The following is a 27,413-nucleotide window of genomic DNA, read 5'->3' as shown; positions in this document are numbered from 1 at the left end:
GGGGAGGAGCCACGCCCGGGCACCGCCTCCGCGCCTCCGCCTCCCTCCCTCCCTCCCTCCCTCCCTCCCGCGTGATGTCGTCATGCCGAACCCGGATCCTGCCGCTGGGATGGTGCCGGGAAGGAGAGGAGCCCCCCCCCCACCTCGCCCAAAATGGAGTTTCCCCCCCGCCCGCGCCTTGACTTTGCGGCTCGCGGCGACGGGATTGGTGGCGGAGGACGCCGCAGGCGGGCGTCGGAACCAAAGGAATAAATGACGATTTTTTTTTTTCCCTATCGAGGCCAACCGCCGCCTCTCCTCACGGCGAGGAAAGTCTCGCGCGCCAACGGACGGCGGGGTGGGGGAGGGGCGGGAAGGCGCCGTTTTCTCTCGCGCTGAGGGGAAAATCCGCCCCGTCCAGGGCTTGGCGAACTGGCTCTTTGGGCCTCGCAGGGCAGCGTCCGAGTGGATCCCATCTCACACACACACGCACATTCCCGTTTGGACGTCTCCAGATTCCCGAAGCACCAGCGCGACGTGGCTCTCGATAGGCAGAGCCTGTCGCCGTGACGGGATGTTGGGAAATAGAAGGAAATTAGGAATTGGGCGGCTCCCTGAGAGGCCCATGGCGCCCTTAAGGCCCACTGAGTTGTAGTCCAGGTGTAAGCTGCCCTGTGTGCACGAAGTGTACCACACCTGGACCAAAACGTCTTGGGCCTGAAAGGTCCCGTGGTACTGGAAGCTTTGTTCTGCTCGACCTTGTCATTGCAACGCAGTGCACGCTTTTATGGGCTTTTGAAACATTTGGATCCTGTCTTGTGGTTCAAGGCAGCTTATAAAAGTTAAAGCCTTCGGGGCCTTCGGGGAGGGCGGTATATAAATATAAATAAATAAATAAATAAATAAAATAAAAGTGTTTCAACAATTAAAACTGTGGTGATGTTAGCCCTTGAGTTGTGTTTGACTCTTGGCGATCCTGTGGGTTAACTCTTGCCTCTTTTTTTTTTGGACCTTGCACCGCTTCTTTTAGTTGTCTAAGAATAAATATAATAAATAAATAAATGGTGCTGGATGAAGCTGCTGTGGATTCCTTAGACAGTAAAAAAATTCACAAACGGAGATTCTAGAATACACAAAGCCTGATATATTGCTGGAAGTCAAAATCACAAAACTCACAACTCATTTGCTTTGGCCATATGCAATCCAATTTGTTGGAGAAAGCAATTATGCTAGGATTGGTTGGTGGTAAAAGGAAACAAGGTTGACTGAGAAGACAATGCTTAGACATGGTCAAAATGGACACTGGCCGTAGCATTAAATAGCTAAAAGAAGTGGTGCAAGATCAAAAGATGAGAGTGGAGCCATAGGATTGCCAAGAGTTGGAAACAACTGACTGGCTTAAAATATATATGTGTGTGTGTGTGTGTGTGTGTGTGTGTGTATGCGTATATATATGGAGAGGGAGAGAGAGATGACCTGAACCAAGGCTACTGAGATGCAAGACAATTGAGACATTATCAAAAAGTTGTGTAATATTTGTATTAATTATGTTTGCAGTATCTTAGCTACGTTGAAAGTGTTAATTAGCTTCCAAAGGAGTTGAACTGTGTTGCAATATGGTGAGCTTTATCTAGCAGGATTAGGTACCATTGTTTGGGACATTGGCCTTCCCTGAGTGAATTTGAACTCTCATGCTGATTATGCCATGACCTAAAGCAGGTAGCACCAGTACCATTTCCTTGTAGAAAATAAGAGTGAGGAAATCAGATTACAAAATGTGAGGGAGAGCTGTCCTAAAATCCAATATCTCCTATTGACAGGTGTAAACACTTATAGATTGAATATAAAATAGTGTCAAATAAGTGCAATTATAAGCATCTGTCAAACACTGCAGGATCTACTTTAGATTCTCCATTCTTTGTGCCCTGTTGTTTCTGATAAGCACAGGTCTGCATACCAAGATAACAAAATCCCTTTGTTCTACTGCTTCAGAAAAAAGTGCCTGTTACAAAGTTCTTCCCTAGATTTTGGCCCTGGTTCACAATAACAGAAGCTTGTCCAAGAAAGTAGTGATGGGGCATTCATTGAGCTATGTGTTATTTAATTTCTGGCGGAAAAGAGGTGGCAGATTGAATTAAGAATGGAGGGAGTATCCATTGAATTCAGAGCTTAGACGGGCCCACAAGTGAGCTGTAATTCAGTTCCCAATAAAACCACTAGAATCTTTTTCTATCTACCTCTCTGGATCTGAGATTAGGACACTGAGTGACCTTTAATGAAACATGGAGTTTTCCTTTGGGTAAACTGGCAAATTAGGAGATTACAGAAAATTTTAAACTAACAGGCCAGTATGTAGGAATATGCTACCCACGAAGAGCTGAGATTGTAATGTGACTATAAAGTAGTACTTTGAACAGCAATACAGTGCTGCAAGGTATTAATTCTTAGTGAAATCCCACTGGCTATAATGGGAAGAAATTCCAATTTATACATGCAGTGAAGTAGGAAAGTCCCTAGTTGTCATGCCACAGCACAACAATTTGGTCTGTACTAAGAAACCAAATGTTTCAAATCTTTTTTGTAAAGCATTATTTGCACAGATAGTAGCATATTTTTATTTATTGATGAATTGATTACAACTGCCTATTGTGAGTTTCCCAGGCTGTGTGGTAGTTTTAGACTCTGAAATGTCACCAATTACTGTGGTGGACGTCTTCACAGATGCCAGTAGACTACAGCTCTGAAAACCTTCAACAATTTTGACATTCATTCAATCAATCAACCAATCAATTTATATATATACCACCCTTCGCTATGACGTCTGTTGATTACAATGTTTATGTTCTGCTCTTTGCACCACTCACAGATATGAATAACTTGCATAATAATGTTCTGTCACACACTAGTGTAATCATGAAGCACAACCTAGAGAGATATTGGGGCAAGTGTAGATAGGAACAACCTTGATTAGTGTTTGGGGTTGCCATGGAGTCACTGGGAGCAGGTTTAAACTTAAGTACTGCCTGACTCTTTGCTGTGTACAGGTGAATGGTTTCCTATGGGGAAAGGCTTCACAGTATACCTGATCAGTACTACAATAAGGGCATCAGTGCCACTGCTTACCTGATAAGGGGGAGATGCAATCACCAGTGTGCCAGCATTGCACGCTACAGAGGTCCTTCCAAGGGCTCCATCCCTCTGCACCTTCATACTGAGATTATTTTTTGCAAGTAAAGTAATATTAATTTTGGCATTGCTTCCATTTAGACAAGAGTCGTGGCACCTCAAATTGTCAGAAATAAAGTTGTGGAATTATTGGCACAGATTTAATCAGGTGGAAGACCTTTCTTATGCTGATTTATTAGAAGGTAAGTAATACATGAAATGAGCCTCTTGTGGCGCAGAGTGGTAAGGCAGCAGACACGCAGTCTGAAAGTTCTGCCCATGAAGCTGGGAGTTCAATCCCAGCAGCCGGCTCAAGGTTGACTCAGCCTTCCATCCTTCCGAGGTCGGTAAAATGAGTACCCAGCTTGCTGGGTGGTAAACGGTAATGACTGGGAAGGCACTGGCAAACCACCCCGTATTGAGTCTGCCATGAAAACGCTAGAGGGCGTAACCCGAAGGGTCAGATATGAGCAGGGGATACCTTTACCTTTTTAATACATGAACAGAGACATAAATAGGATTTAGTCTTCCAAGGGTTATCCGGTTTAGTTAATATCACATATCTTCATGGGCTTGCCCACATAAGGTAATAGGCTTGTTAGTTTTGTCTATGACTTGTTTGCAGCAATGGAGTTCTCTTTGATGCTCAAATATCAGGTGATAAATAAATAGCTTTGGCTGGAGTTAAGCAAAACACAGGAGGGTGCCATTAAAAATTCCCAGCCAGTTCACCTAAATGTTGATCCTTTCTGTTTGAAGTGTGAGCCTGTTCTGTCTGGACACGGACAATATGTTACCACTGGAGTCTGGGATGAAACCATGATGTTCATGTTCTCTTTGTTTCATGTCTGCTATCCTTAAGCCTCTGTGTATAATCTATCTGTATTTTGTACTCTGTATGAATAACAGTGCCCAGGAGTGTGGATAGACAGGTGAAGATCCTAAAGTGAGGAGCACAGGTGAAGAACACAGGACCAGATTTGGGGTTCTTTTGGGTGGAATATAACCCTTTTGAAGGCCATGCTGTTTTGGAAGGGGGGAGTTATTGTCTTCCATCTCCTCCTGTGGGCTGTCTCTCCTCATTCACATTGATACCTTATGGCAAGAATAGGGAACATGACTTTAAACACAAGGCAGGATGTCAGAATCAGAATGCCTTATTTGGCATAAAACAAGGCAGGATACGTTATTTGCATCTGTTAGACTAGCCAGAGTATATTGTACAAACCACAGTTGAAACAGCCAATGGCTCATAATGACATCTGAATGGTGCCTTACTCAGAGAGGGGCAACGAAATTAGTCCAAAGAAAGCAGTTTGTTACTGTGTTACCAAATATGGCCAATAACATAACGATATTGACGGATTGATCAATCATATGGCGTGTGAGTAGTCTCGCCAGGATATCCTAGGATGACAGCCAGGCAACAGGTGTTTAAGCCATTATCTGCTCCTGCATCATGGCCCTAGTGTTCCTTGGAGGTCTCCCATCCAAACATTAAACAAGACCAACCCTGCTTAACTTCTGAAATCTGATGAGATCAGGCTTGTCTGGGCTATCCAGTGTAGTACACAAAAGCAAGTCACCTGGTTGGCAGAATCCATCGCTCTAGCTGTCAAAGTGAATGTGTTTGGTCAATGAAATAGTTAAATAATGCAAGGGTCAAGCCAATTGCCAGGGTCACTGTGTGAGTGTGTGTGGGGGGGTGGTTCTAGAGGAGCTGAAAGGTCACTCCTAGAGAACAGGTGGAACGGAAGGAGCAGGAGTGTAAAGCCTGTATGAGATTATTTATGTTAAGCCCCAACCTGTTCAGGCTGGGGAAGACTCCCCTACCATCTCCCCCAATGAAACCCAGCCTGGATAGGCCAGGCAAGTCCATCCTGTCAGATGTCAGAACTAAGCAGGTCAGCCCTGGCCATTACTTGTAAGGGTGACCTCCAAGGAACATGAGAGTTGTAACATGGGGACAGGCAATGGCAAACCATCTCCGAATGTCTCTTGCTTGGCAGCCAAACAATCCTAGGATCTACTAGCTATAGTACATGCATGCCATACAATAAATCAATAAATAATTCCCCAGCACCAGAGTCAGAGGAGAGGCAGGGCTAGGAAAAGGGGAAATCCAGTCCATGAACCCCTTCTCCTCTTGAGGCAACGCCAGCAAGAGGAAATTTATAGGGTGCCCCCCCTGTATGCAGAGCACCCCCAACAAGGACCATTGGGCAGGCACAGACTTGGAGGGTCACATTCAAATACCATTTGCTGCGTTTTCTGCCGTAATCTGCTGCAGTGAAAAAATATTATAAATTAACCAGAACTTTAAATCTTCCTTCCTCCATTAAATTGCATCAAACTAGCTGTGTCAAAATGGATAGAATCTAAAGCTGCATTTCTTTGATAGACTAATACTGTTTAAATATAGTAACAACATTTGAAAGTTTTGGGTAGTCAGCTTGTTCTTTGATTTCATGGGAATGTGTCAAGCTCCGCTTAAGAAGCTTATAGCTTTAAACTGCAAAAAGAATTTTTTTGATATATTGAGATGACTGAAATAGTTATGCAAACCTGCTAGCAAAAAATGATTATATGTGTTTTTTGAATTTAGGTAACACTATGATGCTGACTTTTTGCTTTATTATCTATATATTGCCAGGCAGTCCATGCATTCCTATTAGCAATAGGGGGTGGAAACTGGCAAGAATCCCAAATTTGTGGCTGCAAAACAAGAGAGAGAACTTAGTTTCACATATTTCTGAAACTGAGCCATTTGTCCTTCTCTGCATTCAGTTGCTTGCTTTGCTGACTGTAAGTAATGGCCAAAGATCCACCTTCTGTGTACCTTAGTAATAGTGGCAGTAAAATTTATTGTTCTTGGTTAAAGGCCCTCACAATATACAAACAACCATAAAAAACAAATAACAACCATATATGTTATAACAGTTAAAACTCTACCTCTATTTTCCAAGCTCAGACAGACAAGTATCCAGCTAAAAGCATATATGTTTAAACAAATAGAACTCTACCCGTATTTCCCAAATTCAGACACATGGAGTTAGGACTTTTATTGGGTAACGGTTTTTGCTCGAATCCTAGCAGCCAGTACATAGAGAGCCATTTTGTTAGATACATAAGGATCAATGTGAGAAAACAGCAAAATCAATTGATCATATTCTGACATAGCAGGAACACAAGGAATTATCCTCATCAAGAACTTATTCCTAGGTTTACCATAAAGTGATATATGTATTTAGATCTATGTATTTCCACCAGTACACAAACATTAAGACATTGGGGTACAAGAAAATTGTCCGGAAAGAAAGGCTAATGGCATTTCTTAAAATCTTATACATATAAAAGCCATTCTTAGGATGTGAGCAGAGATATTCACTAGGTACTGTGTTATGGCATATATTGTCTATATATTTTTAAAATTGTTAACCATGGGACTACTTGTTTCCTAAAATTCTGATGGCCAAATCTGGGCTGGTGGATTTCATGGTTTGCTTTCCTGTGGCTCCATAGGAAATGTTTGATGGGAAGTACCCTGTTTTAAAGCTGTCCCTCTCATTGCCGAAATGCCACATTCCCTTTGGATTAGGAGTTCATGGTGAACTCATCATGGGATGCTTTTGTCATATCCATTCTTACAAAGGCATCTCCAGATGGAGATGTTTGGCATTTTATTGCATCTGGATGCCTGTGAATTCTTCAACTTTGCCCCTGACATGGTGAAAAAATATGATCCCACACTGGGGTGCATTCATAAAACCTGTGCACAGCACAGTGAAATTATTTGTCAAGGATAATTGGTTGCCCCAGTCCAAAAGCTCAGCATGGGTAATTGTTTGTGCAGAACTGTAGGTAGCTGCTGAGCGAGCAAGAGAGAGAAGCAGAGTGGGGGGAGGAGAGATCAAAAGCCTGAAGTTATACATCTTTCCTGGCCCCTGTAGGTCAAGAGAAGCCAATGGCTCCCTTGCATGAGCAAATTAATTTCTGAGCCTACGACACTTCACCAAGGGGCCATTCTGGATCTGTAATTCTAGTGGCTTACCAAATAGGGCAGATCTGTGGGTCTCATTGTAGGCATAACACTTCCTGATCTTACCAAACCAAGATAAGTAAGAATTCCCTTTTCATTTAAAACAGATGACTGATATGTTCCCAAAAGACATTTAGACTTAGACTTTGTTGAGGCTTCATTTGAAGGGACCTGGACAACTGGGGAGTTGGGGGAGCCACTGAGAAAGCCTCTTTTCTTGTAGATACAGGCTGCACAGATGGTATCATTAAGAGAAGGTAATCAGTAGATCTTGGACATAATTTTGAGGCATTGGGCAAGAATTGGTCTCTAAAGCACTGGTCTCCAACCTTAGAGGCCAGGGACCCCCTGGAGGGACATTGAGTCCATTAATCCATATGTGCACTAAGCATTGTTATTTTTATCCTGTTGTCATTTTGTTTTTTCTCAGTTGATACTATTAACGCAACTATCCTGATTAAATTTTTGGATGTCTGAGACCCACTTAAAAATGAATAGGGAAAGAGGGTATAAGGGCCCATTCATGTGATCATCCTGCAATGTAATAGCTTCAGAAGAGTTTACTGTATATTACAGCAGATTGCATGGCATGTGGCTGCTTAATCATAACCTGGGATATTATATGAGATCAATATTTTTGAGCGTTCTGCTCTTTGTCTTCAGGCAGAACAACCACACCTCATTATAAGACTAACATAAATAACATTAATGTCACTGTGTGCCAAGGACTGTTTTTTGCTGCTGTTCTTCTGACTGCCTCTCATAACACCAAGAGCTTTTGCTCTATATCCAATACTGTTTCTAGAAAGATCTATACCTGAAGTTATGTGTGATGTTGTAGCTTTTGCCTGTGAAGGTGGTGGGCATTTAAAGGGAGCAGGTGGCCACCTAACAGGTGATGATGGCAGGTGTGCCACCTGCTCCCTTTAAATCCTTCCCCAAAGCTGTTCAACATGCCGCAACCCCTCCCCCACCCAATCTTTTCAGGTGCTGCCTGAGAAAGGGGGGGTCATTTAAATGAGTGAATTGTGGCTGAATCACCGGATTGTGATTCACCACTTCTGAAATGGAGTATTTAAATGCAGGAAATGGGCAGTTCAGCTCAAATAGATAAAAAGTTACCCAAATCAGCATTGCTGATTTGGGTACTTTTCGGCTTATCCAAGTCAAATTGCCCATCCCCATTTCTTATGTAATTGGCCACAGATGCCCTGCAAACATGGCTGGTGGCCAAGGCCTACATGAACTTTATTATCCATTTTTGATTTGGTCGCAGGTGGCTATTGCTTCTGCCTCTCCTTTGTTCACCTCCAGAAACAGGTACAATTTATCTTCATGATTCCCTTTTTATTGGTGTCACAGGTGCTTCAGCTTCTTTCTTTATAAAATCTTGTCTGTTCTCCCACTGAGGTCAATGAGACCAACACACACAGACATGTGTGCACAGGGAGAGAAAGCAACACTGAGATCTGTCATGCCGATCTGGTAGGGAATGTTATCCTTTCTAGTGTGGGTAAGCCATTTCTCCTAAAAGGGAAATCTGTTCAGCTGCTGAATAAATACACAGCAATTCAGAAGCAAACACAAATTGGAGGAAAAAGGAACTTTGTGACATCCAAACCCAAGATTCACAATTTGATCACTGTGGAAATCTGTAATGAATTGTGCATGCAGAATAGGTCTCAAACAATCAATACAGGCCCAAAAGCTGTTGTCTGCTAGCAAAAACAGAGGACAGTCTCCGACGATCTGAGTCCCATTCCCTTGCCAATTTTTGGATGACTTCTGGGGAGTCTCTGCTGACACCTCTCCATAAAATAGAGAGAGAGCAGTATTTGAAATTGCAGGAACACAAAACATCTTGTAAGAAAGCTGGAAATTGTTGGGTGCATTTTGAGATGGCATTACAAAAAATCCAGGCCAAGGGAGCCATGTGAGCAGCAAAAAGAGGCTGAGTGTTCGTAACTGTTATCTATGAAGTCTGCTGGCACAGGGCAATTGAACTCTTCTTGTCCCCAAAAGTCAGAATAAATCTGTTTTGAAGGTGCCACAAGACACTTAATGTCAATATGTGTTCTGAGAACAGAAGTTCCCTTCTTGCTTTTCTCTTCAGAGCATTAGGTACCGTGCTTGATAAAATTAGATGGCAAAGTGAACAATTTTGTTTCATTCAAGAACAAGGCTGGTGCAAGGTATGTTCTTTCTTTAAGTGAGGTAACCTATTGTTTTTGCTACAGGAGCTTGGTTTGAGCCTGGCCGCCAGTGGTGCAGTCTAAGGAATCAGGGCCTGACAGTTCCTGAACCAGCAAGTTCCTGCAGTGCATCAACCCTCTCCACAATGTGCCACACCAGGTAGTTGGAGTTACTTGTCTTTTTGTGACATATACTAATTACAGTCCTTCTGTAACAACTATAGTTGAAAAAGAGGACAACATGCAATCCATTCCTCTCTCTTTCAATTTGATTTTTCATTTCTGACACAAATGTGCTGTGGAACAGTTTCCAGTTCAACTTGGTTAGCCTTCAAAAATATTGAAAAATCATCCATGCAGATTTTGCCAGTCTTTCTTATATCCCAAACACCAAATCACAACCTAGGCACAAATAAGAGTGCTGCCTGTTCCCAGAACTCAGTATGCTGGGGGGACAGTGTCCTGCTACGTCAGAGGTAGTTGCATGCACACTGAAATTATCCTGACTTCCAAACCTGTTTCTATTTTGGACTTCTTGACTTTTTCCAGTTCATATTAGATGTTTTGCCGCATTTCCCCAAGAGGCACATATAAAGCAATTGGCTTTTTCTTTATTATGATTTTGATTTTGGATTCTGAAATAGGGTTGCCAACTTTTGTTTTACTCTCCCTGCTACTGTGCTAGGTAGGGTTGCCACCTCTGGTACTGGAAATTCCTGGAGATTTAACCTAGAATCTGCGGTGTACCATCGAGTCTGCCCTCTGCAGTTTCCATTTTCTCCAGGGGAAGATCAGCTATAATTCTGAGAGGCTCCAATGGAGGCTGACAACTCCAGTTTAGAAGAATGTTCGTTAGAGAGGTGGTGCCATAGATCCCACCTTTCAAAGCTGCCGTTTTCATCCAGGGACACTGGTGTCTGTAGTCTGGAGATTAGCTGTAATTCTGCAAGAATTCCAGGCTCCAGCTGAAGATTGCTAACCTATGGAAACTGATCAGAAAACATGAAGCAGTCAGAGGTTTTCCTGAACTTACAATTTTCCTGAAATACAACTTAACCTGCTCAATTTCTGTGTTCTCATGCTGCACGTAGAGGCAAGTTTAATCAGTTGAGAACTTTAATCAGCAAATTCTACTGCAGTTACATGCAGTATTTGGAATGGAAATACTGCAGTATTTGAATGGAAATATCCCTCCCTACTAGGAATGGCAAGAGCCATGGTAGTTAAGTTAAATTAGTATTTTCATTTGAAATTCATAGTTTGCACTTGTAGTTCCTTTAAAACACTTTAAAATTAGGACATAGCAATTACTCTGGAGATCTGATCTACTCTGTTCTCTACACCATACATTTTTACTTAATTTGCTTATTTGTTTGTAAAATCTGTGCTATGTACAAGTGTAATCTAACAATTAAAACACTGTGTTAAGGACAACTAACATCATCAACAGCTAGTCAAAGCTGCACAGTTGGAAGGCACATTAAAAAAGGTTGATTGGGTCAACTGAAGACAGTCCTCCTAATAGTTTATCACATTTGCATCCTGCCTTTCTTCCACCTTGATACTTTAGAGATGAAAAATGGAAGGAAGAACCATGTATACTGTCTGAGTTCTTAGGAGGACTCGCAGGATGAAAAAGTGCCAGACAGACAAGGTAGTTCTAGGGAAACCCTGACTGGGCCCAGGGTTACTTTTCGGTTATCTCATAGGCCTTCTGATCATACCCAGGACATATGCAGCTCCCTCAATCACACAAGTAACTACAAGTTGGCATGGGCACCTGTAGGATTGGTAACTGGTGGGAAATGGGGGGTAGGAACATGGCGTATCAGTGGAGTGTGTGATGTGACATCACACCTGAGGAATTGGCATCCCATTGTGTGCTCTGGTGGGTTTTTTTTTCCTCCTATCACTCAAAGGAGCAGCAGCGGGAAGAGAGGGTAGCTGGCCAGAGATTACCCACCAGAGTGGGAGACCTCCAGACTTAGATGATCCAACTAGTGTCACACATACCATGTGTTTGGGGCCTAAGAGATGTAGAGTTGGCTGTAGAGTTGCCAGAAACAGAAGCATCTCTTTAAAAACCTCCAGCCTTCTTCCCAAACTTTAAATGTTGAGTGTTTTTTTTTTTTAAGGAGAACAGTAAAAATGGCAGGAAGCTAAGAAAAAAATTAGAATAACTTGAAACCCACAGCAAAGCCTGCTGCTTTTTCTTGCCTTAGAGCACACAAAAATAGAAAATAATTATCTGGGAGCAAAATGTGCAACCTACTGAGTGTGCTCGCGTGTGAGAGCGAGCGAGAAAGTTTGGAAGTCATTAGATGTAAACCTGCTAATATGCCGTTAAAATATCTGTGGCCTGTCAGTGCAGACAGGAAAATAAATCTGTTGTGTTCCCTTTGCACCGAAGCATTGATTGCCAGAAGCAGTGTTCTCTCTGCTCTGTGCTTGTGCATCAGCCAGGCCCCTAAGTTTAAAATCTAGCTGCAGACAGAGCTGTCCATTCATACCACTGAAGCGGAACTTAGCCTCTGGCACAACATTTAGCACAAAGAGAATCTTCGCCACCAAAAGTGGTTTTTGGCTCTCAGTGTGAAGAACAGTAACACATCAGCTATCTCTGTAGAAGACTTGAGATGCGTATGGAGGGATATCAGACTCGGTGATTTTCTTGTGGAAGTGACCTGTGCTCCATGGCCCCAATACCAGACTTGGTTGTTTGTGCCTCATTACCATCTCCCAGGGATCCTCTGGGTCTTATTGAGGTCCAAAGATGCAAATTTATTTAACGGCCATTTTCTTCCCAGAGAACCTTAGGAACTGACATTCTGTGTGGTGGGAAGAGGTGTCTAATATTTAGCATCTTTGGCAGCTTGCAGCTCCTAGGATTCTGTGGAGGAAGCCTTTGTGCCACACACTGATACAGAACCAACTCATGTTTTATAGAGAGAAATCAAGATGGGTGGCTGTGTTAGTCTGTCTATAGCAGCAGGAAAGAGCAAAAGTCCCAGAGCACCTGAAAGATTTGTGGCAGGGAGGAGCTGTCATGAGTCACTGCTTACTCCTTAAGGTATCTGAAGAGGTGGATTGCTCTTTTCTGATGGTTCATAGGTCACTGTATCTTTGCCCCTTCCCCCTTTCCCAGTGGCAGCTGAATACAAAAGATCTCAGCAGAAGTGACTTGGAAAGTGCTTTTAAAAGTCTGAGACTTGAACCCTCTCCAAGCTTCATGACTGGCACAAATAACGATGCCAGTCTCCAGGTGGGACGTTGGGACCCCCTAGAATGATAGCTAATCTCCAGGAGTTAGAGATTGGTTCCCCAGGAGAAAATGGCAGTTTTTGAGGATGGACTCCTTAGCATTATATTCCACGGAGTCCCCAAATCCCCGCCCCTCCCAGCTCCATCCCACAACTGGCAACTCTATGCACAGACTGGGACGTTAATAATCAGAAGTTGGTGCTTGGGATCTCTGAGTCAAAAGCACCAGTTCTTGGAGCAACTTCTGCTTGTTTAAGATCCAAATAAACATTCCTCCTTTTTTTCTTCCATGATTTACGTAGCCAGCAGCACAGGATTAGATTCTCAGTGGCAGTCTGATGCAGCCATTATGAAGAACCCCCCCCCCCCGCACTGTGGCTGACAACCAAGGCCATTCCAGATTGTCACAGGCGCAGGAAATCGTGCAGCGACATGAAAAATCAACCTTCACTGACCAGCATCTTTAGTCTAAACAGGGAAGACTTGTTGCTAAAGCTTAAAAAAAGGAACCAAGGGAGTTACTAGTTGTCTTTTTTTGGATTAGGAGGCACATTAAAGTTCCGAGGAAGTGATAGTGCAGTAATAAACCTCCAATGTAAACCATAGTCTCGCTAACCTCTTAACACTAGCAGTCAGGATTTCCTGGCAATAAATATGAAATCCTTCCATCTCTGGCTTGGTTTTTCGGAAATCCCTTCTCTCATTTGAAGGATTGAATGGGCAGTATGTCTGGGATTCCAGTCTTGTTCTAACTGTAATAGAGCTTTCGTAAACCCTAACTTATGGTTCCTCAAGGAAGATTATGCCTAGAATCCCAGAGTGGGAAGGGGCCAAACAGTCTAGCTAGTCCAACCCTTTGCTCAATGCAGGATCAACCTAAAGTATCCCTAATAAGTCTCTGTCCAGCTGCTGTTTGAAGACTGCCAGTGAGGGGGAGCTCCCCACCTCCTTAGGCAGCTGATTCCACTGCTGAACTTCTCTGACTGTGGACATTTTCCCCCGATAGCCAGTACTTAAAAAATACAGTTGATCATACATATGGTCAACAGTATAATAAGATGCGATTGCAGTGTGCTAATCATTCTTCATACAATAAGACGATGTAACAAACAACTGAATTGCAACATTAGAGAAATAATATATATACGATAAACAAAACAGTGGACATTACTTGAAATTTTACAGATATTGATTATGACCTGATTCCCTTTATGAAATTGCCCTCCTGAGCAATGCTTTTTGTACAGACTGCAGAACAATAGTGGGCACCTTCCTGCTTTCTATTTTTTATGATTAAGCAGCTTTTTAACCTTTGTGGGTTTGCTCATGAATCCCTTCCATTTTGTTCAGTGGGACGCTTCCAAGTCAAGATGCACAGGATTGCAGCCTTAGCCATATCATTTTGACATTACAGCACTGAAAAATAATCTTTGACATTTTGTAATAACACCTGCTTAAAAAAAAATAAAGCCAAGAATAATCTCTCTCTCTCTCTCTCTCTCTCTCTCTCTCTCTCTCTCTCTCTCTCTCTCTGCGTGTGAGTGAGCAAGAGAGAGAGAGAAAGAGAACAGCCAGTTTTATTACATATATTTGTGTGACCTCAATCAGCTGTACTCTGGGGTCTTCTGCTGGGAGGTTAAACAAGGTCAGTATCTGTCTGGCAGGGAGGGAAACCAAGAGGTAAGTTCCTGGTTGGAAACGTGCTTTGTCATCCATAGAGACTGTGGTGTATCACTTTTCATCATTCCATCAGAGGAATTTGCTCCTGGCCATTTGGACAGGGGGTTTCCAGTTACCCTATCTGACTTTTATCTTATACCTGTTTGTAAAGAAACACAAAAGAGTGGCCTGCCCCTGCCCCAACAGAGTGTGTTCTTCTCTCCCCTCTCACGGCAAAAGATGTAGCCCTTTCTTCAGGCCACGCAAAAAGTGATCAGTACAGTTTTGTTAAAGCCGTGTTTTATAATTAAATAATTTATAATTATAATTATATAATTATAATTATAATTAAATAATTAAATAGACTATCATTGATAGACTATCATTGTGTACATCCTATCCCAAGATCATCCTTTGAATGAAACCTGGTAAGCCAAACTTCTGATATAATATATTATAGCAAGTGCCATTTCAGTTTCCCTGGATCTCCATCTGTGAAAACGTAGTTTACCCAGAAAGATGTTTGCCCCATTCTGCCTATGACCTCTGGGTGCCTGGGCACAAAAATCCAATTGAGAATCTCCATTATGCATCTGTCACATGGATTCTGGGACACTGAAGCTTGTGCCAAAACAATAAGTCTCCTTAAAGCACTTCAGGAATTTCTTTCCCTCTTCCTAAGGTACAATCCTTTTGGGGCTTTTCCTGAATTGACCTGGAACTTCATCAGGTCTGCTCCTTAAAAAAAACAAAAAAACATTATCAGTGGGTTTGGGCAAAACATCTAAGGACAGTACTACTGAGGGCAGATCAGGCCCATGTATGTGAAACAAACTCCTTACAGCTCCCACAAGAACTGTTACACAAGAGCCTGGAGTTCTATGCCTTTTAGGGGTATATTCTGATCACAGCCATGTTGTGCATGGAAAAGTGGCTTCCACTCCCTCCTCCACCATTTTTGGAAACTGAAATGGCCCCAGGGAGCTGCTGTTTGCTCCACTGGGAAATTTGTATGTGGTCATAATTAGACATCAGTTTCCCATGCAGCCAAGACCTATTCACTGAGGGGGGGGGAGCTGAAGCCCCTTACTCAGTGAGAATACAATCCCCACATGCCTGGGATGCACAGAGGTCCCCATGCACATGGGATACGAAGTCCTTGTTGCAGCCACAAGGACTTTGCTCACCTGGCCTTCACAGTGACCACAGGACCTGCCTCCCCTGGCCTCCTGTTAGGACTGACTTTGTGTTTGCTTGGCAGGTGTTTTTTGAGCTGCACCTTCTCTTTGCTGGTTCATGAGGCTTGGATGGATGACACGTCCCATAGGGTCTCGTTGGTCTCCATTATTCTATCAGAATAGCTCCCTGTCTCAAGGAATTTGCTCCCCCCAGGTGGGACACAAAGCCTTTGGAAAGGTCAAAGAGAGGCAGACCTTGTCTCCAGTCTTGGTAAATAAACAGCTTGAGACTTGGCGGCTGGCAAACGGCATTGTATTAATAGCGGCAGATCTAATTTCTCCTTGTTGGGCTCCTCTTGTTTCACCACTGGAGGAGACTGAGGGACACATTATGTTCTGCCTGTCCCTGCCCCCCTGTCCCTCCCTCCCTCGGGGAAACAAAGCCAATAGGGAGAGACTGTTATGTTTAAAGATATAACCAAAGAATGGACTTGGAGAAAGAGGACACCTCCGTTTACATGTGGTAACCGTTGGCTACCACCGCCAGTGATATGAGCAGCTCTGCGTTGTTGAAAGTCTTCCATGGGAAGAAGTTTTTGGTACAACGTCAGTAGAAGAGAAAACACCTCAATCTAGTAATAAGGGCAATGGCCTTGAGCAGATGGGAGGCGTGCTTATCCTTTGACATTTCCCTCTGGGCAGGTTACTCGAGTCCACAATGAAGTAACGCTGCTAGTCCACATGCCAGCTTCTTTGTCCAACAGACACAAATGGTCCTGCTTCTTGCACGCCAGGGTCAGCCCCAGAATATGTCCAGCAGGACTCTCCCTCACAAGAGAGGACTCCGGGCTATTTTTGTGACATGCAGAAATGTGTATAGCTCTTCTTAAGGCATTGGACACTTTAAAGTCTTTGTTGTGGTCAGCTTCTCAACCACCCTATGCAGTATATCGTCACAATTCCCCTTTTTATTTATTTATTTATTTATTTTAAATTTCATACTGGCCTTCCAAAAGGTTCAGGGCGGTTTATGACTTTTACAGAGGGGGATCTGAACCTGAGGGAAATACCCAAGAGCCACCCATCTGTAGTGCCATGATTAGATGTGTAGCTGGCTCTTCCAAAGCTCCAATAGGGCCATATGCTGGAAAGGGAGGGTGTTTAGGAACAAGGGAGGGTTTAGTCAAAAGCTTCTACCCTGAAAATCTTGTTCTCAGAAGCTCCTGGACCTGAATCTAGTTGTTCCACTGCAGACCAGCATGGCAGCCTTCTTCTTGACTGGTCTACTTTTTGTTGTGGAGATATTGGCGGGGGGGGGGGAGATATCCCCCCCCCCCAGCATTGCAACCTCTTCCCAGATCACTGATCCGAAAAACATCCAGAGTTTTTTTGTCTGGGGACAAGGTAGTAGGTGAACCCAAATCACAGCCCAAGATTATTTGTTGTAACCCCCGTCCTTAGGCCTCTCGCTTCCAGACCCTGCTCCAGATGCCCAGTTCAGCAGCAAGGAGCAATGCCAAGGGAAGATGGCAGCAGGGAGATGAGGAGACCACACCTTGCAAAGCAACCCATTGCTTTGCCTCCACAATATGGTGCAGTTGCCTGCCCAAAGCCACACCACCGTTTCCCCATTCAGCTGGATCAAAGGAGGTTTATTTTTGATCCGGCTCCAGTGGGGGGAGGTTATTGTGTCCTGACAAGTTGTGTTCTGGTTTAGCATGCCATTGTCTGGATGTTCCCACATACTCCAGGGCTTTCTGCTGGCCCTGCATGGAAAAATCTCCTCCTGGCAGCAGCCACACTAATTCCAGAATGCAACAAAACTGTCTCACAAATGCTGGCAACTATTAAATTGGATTTGTATACTGCCCTCCCAAGTGGCTCATGGTTGTCTGTACATGGGACTATACTGCCCTCCAAACCACCCACAGTTGTACAGACATGGGACTAAAAGGAGCCATCACGTCCAGAGGCAGTAAACATGGGGGCTAGGGGGCAATGCCAGGGAGAGGCCTTAGCCTCTGTGTCCCCTTCATTGGCCCTCAGGGGCAACTGGCTGGCTGTTCTGTGAGACAGGAGGACGATGAACTGGAAAGGAAGATGGACCACTGGTCTGATCCATTACAGCTTTTTTAATGTTCTGAGTTCACAATTGCCTTTACAGTGCATGCTTGTAAAATAAACAGTTGCTTTTGTTTGGTTTACTTTATAGGTAATTTGATATCAGCTACTAAACACATGGATGTTACGGATTGCGTTTGTGCGGAGAACACTGGGGACAGCAAATCATGTTCCTGAAGAAAGCATCAAGCCCTTAAAAGGCAAGTGGCTGGCAAATTCTCCCTGGAGTTGGGAATGGTTAGAGATCCTTATTTGTCTTTGCAAAGGTGGATTAACGGGATAAATCCTTTTCAACAGTTACTTACCAGCAGTGGACCTTAGACTCTTCCCAAACACTTTTCTTTCAGCAGCATTGCTCTCCAGTGAGACCTTTGAGGAAACTCTTCCACCATCCCTCAAGCTCCTTAACAATTTGTGGAGAAGTCTGTTTCACTGCACAGTAGCATCAATTAGCATGGCAATGGTCCCCCAAATTATGATTTAGTCCAAGGAAAGCAGGGGAAAGGCCACATCTGCTGGTTCCCCTGGAGAAGGAAGGGAGGTGAACTACAGTGAGCTCTTTGGAGAATAAAAATGTGATTGATAGCAGATATGTGGGGACGGAATTTGGTTGATCAAGAAATTACTAACCCAGAATTTAGTGCAATGTTCTTAAGGTTGAAGGGAGCTATCATATCATCCTAGTGCTTAGCATCTGAACTACCCAGCATTTTAGTGAGCCTTGATTTGACCAAAGTTGCTGGAGGTTGCTCTACAGAGCACCTTGACGTTTCCCCCTTTAAACCAATTCTTCCATAGCTTATTTCCAGGGCATCTGAAATCTCTCAGCTGAGGGAACAGCTGCCCCAGTTTGAATTTCTGCCTGTCTCACAGCTGTCATGCACAAGAGCCCTGTCCCTTCCCAAAGCGGGTGGCAGCCTTATCTAGGCAGCCTTGATGGCTGGCTATTCAAGTGAGGGCTGCCTCTGTGGATCCAGAGAGGAGAGAGACTCCTGGCCTTCTCGCTTGAGTTGCCAGTGTTTCAGTTGAAGCTTGGCATATTAATAAGAGTATACAGTCATGCTTATCTCGGTGGTGCCTGCTGGATGACTCCTTTTCAGGCTGTTGCTAAAAACTCAGGCCAGGCTTTTTTCCTGCATCAGTTGACATCCCTGTGAGTCCTTCAGACCTGCAACATCTGGGCAGAAGAGTGGGAGTTGAGGGACCTGGATCCAGAGCCTTTTCTGCTTTTCTCCTGACCGATTCAGGTGGGGGCCACTTTGGTCTGAAGCAACAGGACAAAGTTAGAGTCCAGTGTCACCTTTACGACCCACAAAGTTTTATTCTGGATGTAAGCTTTCATGTGCATCCAAAGAAGTGTGTACACATGAAAGCTTTCAGCTTAAATAAAACTTTGATGGTTTTCAAGGTGCCACTGGACTGAAAAATACTTTTCCTCCCAACTGCTTGCATTCTGTTTCCATGAGGTCTTCCTCTTTTACAAGACAACACAGAAGAAGGGTGGGAGTTACTGGTCAGGAGACACGGAAGTCTGATTGTCGTTTCCTTGTTCTCATTGAGGGCCAGCTGTTCCAGCTGAAGAGCATTAAGGCTTTTGGAAGGACCACAAAAGTATGCAGGCCGCTTGGGCACAGCTTGTGAATGCCTGGTTGGAAACCACATCCATGTGCTAGGACTCAAAGGGATCTTTACCCAAATCTGAGATTCAATATATTTCCAATGCCATGCTGGAAGAAGAACTGATGTTTCAAACAGATTTATTGTGCCTTTACGAAAAGACCACCATGCTCATGATGGGGACTGGTTTACAGGTTGTTGTAAATCTAATTGCTGTAATTGGGGCATTGGGGAAGTTTGGATCAAGCAGTGGCCTTTTGATTAACTTACTAAGTTTGCACTCTCTTTTATGTGGGGTTTTAGCCATTCATTGTAGTTACTTTGCATGTTTAACAGCATTTCAATGCAAAGGCCAAAGTTCAGGGACACCATTCAGGAACAGATCCCGGAACTCCCTGCAGTCACACAGCAGCTGCTGGGGATATTTCTTTAAAAATGAGGGAGATACATTTTCCTGTGCCATTTTGCAGCTGCACTTGCATGGAATATAAAAATAAATTAATGTCTAGATTGTTCTGAGAGGAGCAGCAGTGCAGTGTGGCTTTGTTCTCAGTGATGGAGAGGGCTTTTCTTTAGCACCGGCAGGTTCAGAGACACATACCGAAAAGGTCTCCCTTACTGTTTTTGTCTTCTTCTCATCTACTTCAGCCACTCCCCCACCCCATATTTGGTCCTTCAGTGCTCTGTATATGCTTGCAGGCTGGAGTGCCCTCATGGCTTCTCTGATATCACATATACTGTTGCCAAGCTCCTGGTGGTGGTTAGAGATCTCATGGGATTACAGCTGCTCTCTGGCAACAGAGATAAGTTCCCCATGAGAAAATGGCCAGTATGGATGTCTATGACATTACACCCTACTGAGGTACATCTTCTCCCCAAACCCCACCCTCCTCAGCCTCCACCCACAAAATCTCCAGGTATTTCCTAACCTAAAGCTAGCGACCCTACAGACAATAGTTCCCATAAGATTTGTGATGCTTGTCTGCATAGCTTCTGTTCATCCCTGTAGGGTTTTGCAGCATAAATATGAAGTGGATCAGGCCCTTCTGTTTGTAAAATGGCTAGTTTATAAGGACGCCAGCAGGTGTCCACAGGCCCTGTTCTTTTTTATGTTCCGGCAAGGTTACTGGTGTCTTCATTTAGACATTGCCTGCCCGTATGGCTTGCCATTAGATCCTTGGTGACTAAAAAGCCAATTCCTAGTTATAATTGCGTAAAAACAAATAAATGTAGACCAGCTAATGACCCTTCGGTTTCACATTTCAACAGTAAGCAAACACGAGCCAAAAAAACATGACATAAGGCATGGAGAAGGAGCTCATTGATGAATGTCCTTAAATAGATCTGCAGTTCTCAGAAAACAGAGATGCCAGAAAAGAGTTGGGGGAGACACCACCAGTGGTTGCCCAATCTTAATTATAAGGTTTTTTTTGGCCATTTTGCACACTGGTTCAGAATGTTTTAAGACTATCCTTATTCCCTTTAGGCGAGCCACGAAGTCCTAAATTGGAAAAGCAGCTCTGCGCTCCAAGGTCACTTGTGCTGTTTCCAAAAATATCTTGAAACAAAATGCAAGAGGGGCACTTTGTTGGATGTTATCTGGACATATAGAGTTTCAATCAAATTGTTCAAGAAGTGTGAGAATAAAAGCCGACCTCTTGTTTTGACACAGGCGAGTCGCTAGCTAGAGGAAGGAGGGAGGGAAATCCCCATGCTTCTTCAAGGCAGAAATAAATGACCAACGGGGTCAAGAAGAAGCCTCTGGACAAACCGGGTTGACTCAAGTGGGTCTTTAGATAGGCAGCATATGATTTTTAAGTGAACAACTAAGGCCAAATCTTCGCCTCCTTTTAGGTGCATACAGAAATGCTGATTTTATCAGTTTAGGCAGATGGTGAGTGGGTGGGCAGGAAGGGATGTTCCATTGTTTGTCCCTTATGGCCCTTCCTTGCATTCCCAGGGAATTGCATATTGCCACTGTGGGATGGTTGGTGAATTTCCTCCAGGCCAGGTTGGATTCTTGAGATTTGGGGTTGGGGGTTCACTTGGACATGAAATTGGGGTCACTGTGGGTAGGCAGGTAGTTGTGAGTACCTGCACTGTGCAGGGGGTTGGACTCCAGGGGGAGGTCCCTTTCAACTCTATGATTCTGTGATTCTATTACTTGGGGCACCAATAAGGGCAGAAGGCAGCTAGCTGTAACTTTGCTAAGGACCCAAAGCACCAGGAAATTGCCTGTAAAAGGCTCTGTCAGATGGGTGCTGCATTTTTGGAAAAGCAGTGGGAAGGCAGCATAGAACAAAATCCTTTCTGCTTGCACCACAATATACTTGGGGGGAGGTAGAAGTTATTCCTTAAAAACAACTACTTCTACATGCCAGACAAAGTGAGGCTCTTGTTAAAGTGATCACAGAGAAAATGTTCCGGGATTAAACATTCACATACAAATGCCTTTACATTTGTATGTGCTTATATATATATGTAGAGCTGTTCAAGATGAAGCCACTGTTTAGCTGAGCATAATTCACCTGAACAAAACAAGCCCAGGAAAAAAATGAAGTGACAGCCTTGAGCTACTGTATGTTGAGAGCATACTAATGAGCTCTGCATGAAAAGAATCAGAATGCAATGTTTTTTGTGGGGAAAAAAATAATAAAGGACACAGGAAACAGAGCAGGCATTATATACGGTGTGTCTTATTTCAACTCTTGTTTGAAAAGCCCTCAGGTATTGTCATGGAATAGAGAGGCTGCCTTGGGATCTCAAAAAGATTGTTTGCTGGCGTCTAGCTCCCCGAGTAAATAAATGACCTCTTTCCTTCCAGCACATCTCATTTCTATTCCACACATCCTCTCAGGGGTTCACTTGCTACTTCATCTCTGCAACTGTGGCCAGACCAAGCCCACCCACCGGGAGGATTTCAGTTATATCTGTTTCCCTTACGAGAAAAAGGAATTTGAACCCAGGTCTTGAGCAAGTGAATTTTTCAGCACAATTCACATTGGAAATCAACAGCAGCCTTTCACAACTCAGGAAGCTCTTCTGAATAAAATTGTTCCCAGTGGGAGTCCTTTGGTACAGGTGGTGTTCTCTGGCCCCAGGACTACCTGGGGAGCGGCATCTGCTTGGCATGCAGAAGGGTCAGGACTTGGCATCTCCAGTTAAAAGGACCGAGCAGTAGGTGATGGGAAAGGCTTCTGCGGGGGGGGAGCTGCTGCCAGTCTGAGCAGGCAATACTGTCCTTTAGGGGCATCCAGGATAAGGATCTGTTTCCCATGTTCATGAGTCTACCTGAAAATTGGAGCTGCTTGAGTGTCTTGTTTATTTCCCTGAATCTCAAGGCAATCAGCACTTCCTGACCTGGTTAATTTCTCAGGTTTGTGCGATATTTTTCATCAGCAACTGCCTATAAGGCCTATGCATTTTTGTTCTCGTTGCTCAGAAATTTCTAAATTGAGTCTCTCAGCTAAGTAGCTTTATAGGCTTAAACTTCCAATCACCAGAAGACAGGAGAAAGGACAGATGTGTCAATCATGCTTCATGTTGTCTTGCCTAGTATAAAAAGCCTGCTGTGGAAGTGATCTTTACTTTTGTGTTCTGTGGTGGTGATGAGGGGAAGAGAGCAACGAATCAGTCCCATTGTCTCTGTGCAGTGGTCTATTTATTTCCAGTCAGAATTGGAACCGTTTGAGAACAGATGAGTAATTTTGCTAGGCTTTGTACTACTGCTCTTTCCTCAAAGATAGCCCTAAGTAAAATGTGACCCTGGGCATATCATTGACATACCTATGCAGTCTCATGCCCGAGATTTTGCCTCTTTCTCAGGTCACCTCACCTGCACATGACCTGTGGTCCAAACAGGGAGTTTGCTGATTTGCTGATCCTCCACACAGGCACCTTGAGACCCCAGTTAAGTATGGAACAAGGGGTCAAGATGTCCACCAACCCAAGTAAATGTTTTGCACAAGCTTTGTAACATGTTGAAATCAGGCTTTAGAGTGGGTTAGACACATTTCTCCACCTAAAAGCTCAGAGACCTTGATCTTGTGGACGCTCTGACAGATGCCTTCAGCTCCCGATTAGCATCCTTCAACATGAACATAAATCAGACGGAAAAATGAGTTCAGGGATTGCTCTCCTGGGATTACAGATCATGTACGGGGTTTTAATTTACGCCCGAGACTGTAACTGAAAGTGATTTTCCAAACGGTGTGCATAATATCATTTATTAGCCAGCTAGAGCATTTAACGCTAATAGAAACAGGCCTAATATGAAGGAACCATCCGTCAATCATTACCACCCCCTCCACGCCCTCCCATCGCATCTGTAACTGGTTGGGGGGGGGGTAGAGTCACTCAACAAAGACCATTAAAGTTGCATTATTGAATGTCCCCTTGCACGAAAGCTAAAGATAGGCACTTTATCCGTCTATTTCCCCCCCCCTTCTTTAGATAATTATAATTTTCTGCTTCAGTTGAAGAATTCATTTCTGATGCTGCTGAAGTGCGTAATCCATTTGCCCTTCTGCTGGGCAGCAATGACGCAGCACTTAAAGTAGACCCACAAAAAGTGTCTGCAGGGGGAGGGGAATGCTTTAGGATGAATCTACCAGGGGGGTGGCAGCATATTCTAGCCAGAGTGATGGCTTAAAAGTTCTCATCGCTTTACTTTTTGTTCTTATCTTTTTGCGTTTAGACAAAAGACGAAGGCTGCCACATTGATGTTATCAGAATGAACATCTTGGAGTCCAGTAGTGGAGTCCAGTAGTGGAGTTGAAGCTCACTCGAATGAGATACAAATTGAAGGAAGACCCATCCAGGTCAGAACGGGAGGTCGGGCATTACCAAGGACCAGTTGGAATCAGGATACAGAGAGGGTACAATATAGAAGTGGCCTGATTAGACCAAGGATACATTCAGACACATAGGGAATGCTGAACATTAGCATCTGCAATTAAATAGTATCCATATCCCTATTGAGCCCTGGTGGGCTCAGTCAATATTGCCAGATTGATTCTCTAGCACAGGGCTGGCCTGACATCCCTATGCAGAGTAGAAGGGCATTGTTGAGTTCGGATGATGTATGTAAGAAGTGGATGAACCTGAGCTGGCGTGGGTGTTACTGCAAGGTCCCAAGACTTTGTTGTTAGGGTGGATATGGGGACAAAGTTGGCATCTTGGTTTATTGCAGGACCTGGCCTCACAGTCCCAAGTCCATGTTAGGTAGTGCATTGCTTTATGTCAGAAGTTGCTTAAGGTTAGGGAGCTGTCTGTGGGAAGAGAAGGTCTGCCTCCCGAGGCCTGCAAGAGATAAATGTTCTAAACATACAGAGTCCAAATGCGTGTCTGCACAGACGACCACTCGAGGAACAACAGTTACCGGTAAGCGCAACCCGGTTTTATCCAGCAGAGGTTGTAGGCCATGATTATGATGTTCTGTACTGGCTTGATCTGTGAGCTCTACGGGGTGTTGTTTTGTTTCAGCCTGGCTTGTAGCAAGTTACCCCAGGTACCCCTCTGTCTCTTTTAGTCTGTTTCCTGACAACATCAGGTGGGTACTGTCATTCCAAAAATATTTGTGGCAGATCCCTGGGGTGTGAATCTGTCAGAGGAGTTGGAATAGACACGGCTGAGTTTGCCTACAGAGGATGGCTGTAATCCAGTAAAGCGTTTTCAGATGGGTTGCGTCAATCTTACCTGCATTATAGTTTGACCTCCATTTTCTGCAAAGCAATAACAGTTCCTTGAGGGCTTCTTATACTTACTGTGGTGTAGACTTTCACAAGGCAGAGCCCACTTCAACGGATGCACGCCGGACTCAATGGGCTGAGACACACACATGCATGTGTGAGAACCACCAGAGGGGAGGGTGGAACCAGAGAACACGAGAACCACCAGAAGCCCAGGAAGGTGAGCATTCCATGACAGTGTTGTCTTTACAGGGCAAAATCAAAGCAAAGCAAAATTATGTAATGGGGGGTGAGTGTGGACCAACTAGTAATGAATATTGTCAATGAAGCAAGCTGCCAGTCCTTACAGACAGTGAGATCTACATATAAATTCCAACATTCACCACTGGTGAAGTCCACGGGGGGGGGGGTGTCATACAGACTTCCACTATGATGAATGTAACCTGGATGGTGTGTCCCTGGATGTGGAGGGAGGCCAAGAGAAAACTTATTTTGCATCCAGGGAGAAACGCTGATGAAGACGTGTCAGGTCTCCTCATGGCAAACCTTTCTTTGGCATCCCCTTTTCCTGTAGGTGTTTGGCTGAACCTCTCTACTGTCCCCATCATCATCTTGAATGAAGCCACAATATACACAGCGGCTTCCGCTCACATCCCTCCCTTGCCACCCTAGTCTTTTCCTCTGTGAAATTCAGCTGGATTCATTCCATTCTATTTGTCATCCTCAAGAGATCCAGGGCCTGGAGAGCAGTTCAAAACTAGAGCCGAAGGTGTGAGTAAAGAAGTGCAAGTTCTGTTTTGGGTTGTTTCATTGCACTCGGCAGAGTATTCAGCAGGATGATCATGTGGCGTCCTTGCACCCTGGAGGTACCGACCTGCAGGTTCCACCTTCCCAATCTAGACGGTCTTTCCCTCTTTTGTTTTCCAGGCTTCCTTTGGAGCACAGACTGCCCCTTCTCTCCTCTTCCTGGGAAGGTCACAGCTTTTGTGAATAACCGGCTTTCAGCCACCTGCTGGCTGACCCTCCCCTCAGAGGCTGGGATGTTGCCCCACCAAGGCAACAAGTAGGGGACAGGCAAGAGCAGGATCTTACCAACCATGGCGAACCAGTCATTCTGACACAAGCTAGTCTTCTCTGCCTCCCAGTGTAAGTCAAGGCTGTGGGCAAAATAAAACTCCAGCGTCGTGCCAGGAAAACTCACATTCTTCAGGCACAAAAAAAGGTCAATGAAAGCTGAGCAGGCATGGGTGTGCACACGCGTGCACACACAAGTGATTGTCCTGTTAAGGGAGGCAAAGGATTTCTACGACTATTGTTTGTTTAGACAGAAGAGCTTTAGAAGTGAATTTTATCTGCCCATATGATGTGCGTGACCATTTTCATTTTAAAGAGCAGCAGCTGAGGAAGGCAACAGCATGATTCTCTGAGGCTGTGCCAAAAAGCCCAAATATAAATGAGACTTGAACACAGATCTGAGTCTCTAGCCATGGTGACCACATCGGAGTTTTTTAAAGGGCATATATTTAAAATAAATTAAAAATGCAACAAAAGACATATTTGCCAATTCTGGGAGACCCCAGCATGTTTCTCCGGACCTGTGATGCCTCAGGTAGGATACTTCTCAAGGCACTTTGGGGCAGGGCTTCCATGGCTCTATGGGAAACCTGGCTGCAGTCCAAAAGGTGGGAGAGGGGTTTCCCTCGCAGAGATGATTTTGTCATAGTTGCTGTGGGGTGGCTGCCACATGGTGGATTTCCCTACAGTTCCCTGACCCAGCTACCCACATCCATCATACAAGCAAATAAAAAAAAAACACCAGATGTTACTAGATCACTATAGTGACCCCCCACTACCAACTACTAGTTCACAATGTTCATTAAAAATAATTGTAAGGCACAAGATGCAGGCTACACATTTCTCCTGTTCACTGTGCAACAAAGGGCCATCCCCCACCCCCTAATGGAAGCTGGGAACTAGTACACTGGCACAATAGGTTGTTATAACACTAGAGCAATCTGGCACTGCTCAGTTTTTCAAAAGTTCCCTGATGTGTGTGTGTGTGTGGGGGGCGGGATGAAGTAAATCCACACTTACTTCCCCATTCACACGTCAGTCCCTCTAACTTTTCTGATATTTCTAAAGAAACTGGAGTACAGCAGGATAGGAATAGGAAGCAGGGAAACTATAGGGAACCGTATGAGTTGCAAGAAAGCACCACAATGCTGTCGGAAAGGGGGGAAACACCCATTTTTCTAACGGTATGCAAGCCATGACCCACAGCCGTGTGTCAGAAGAGCTTTTTTTATGCCCCCATTCCACTACCTGAAGGAGTCCTGGAGCAGCTTACAAGCATCTTTCCCTTACTCTCCCCACAACAGCCACCCTGTGAGGTAGGTGAGGCTGAGGGAGCTCTAAGAGAACGGCTCTGCCAGAACAGCTGTAAGGATGGTGACTAGCCCAGGGTCACTCTGCTGGCTGCATGTGGAGGAGTGGGGAATCAAACCCGACTCCA

General features: G+C 44.3%; 1 long non-coding RNA gene across 4 annotated transcripts; it reads left to right on the top strand.

Annotated features, from left to right (window-relative positions):
* Window positions 1–97: 97 nt before the first annotated feature.
* Window positions 98–26,849, top strand: LOC143822889 (uncharacterized). Of its 4 annotated transcripts, XR_013226287.1 has the most exons (7): window positions 98–3,347; window positions 4,054–4,103; window positions 5,798–5,949; window positions 9,421–9,535; window positions 17,686–17,794; window positions 23,908–24,031; window positions 25,476–26,849. It is a non-coding gene; the product is annotated as an uncharacterized LOC143822889 (long non-coding RNA). The 4 variants fall into 4 exon arrangements; XR_013226286.1 differs by lacking the exon at window positions 25,476–26,849 and having other exon boundaries at window positions 23,908–24,952; XR_013226288.1 differs by lacking the exons at window positions 4,054–4,103; window positions 25,476–26,849 and having other exon boundaries at window positions 23,908–24,952.
* The last annotated feature ends 564 nt before the right edge of the window (window positions 26,850–27,413 follow it).

This window comes from Paroedura picta, chromosome 13, assembly GCF_049243985.1.
Source record: "Paroedura picta isolate Pp20150507F chromosome 13, Ppicta_v3.0, whole genome shotgun sequence".
Taxonomy (NCBI): domain Eukaryota; kingdom Metazoa; phylum Chordata; class Lepidosauria; order Squamata; family Gekkonidae; genus Paroedura; species Paroedura picta.
Note: the sequence above shows the minus strand (reverse complement) of the source record. Positions and strands in the feature narration are given on the sequence as shown.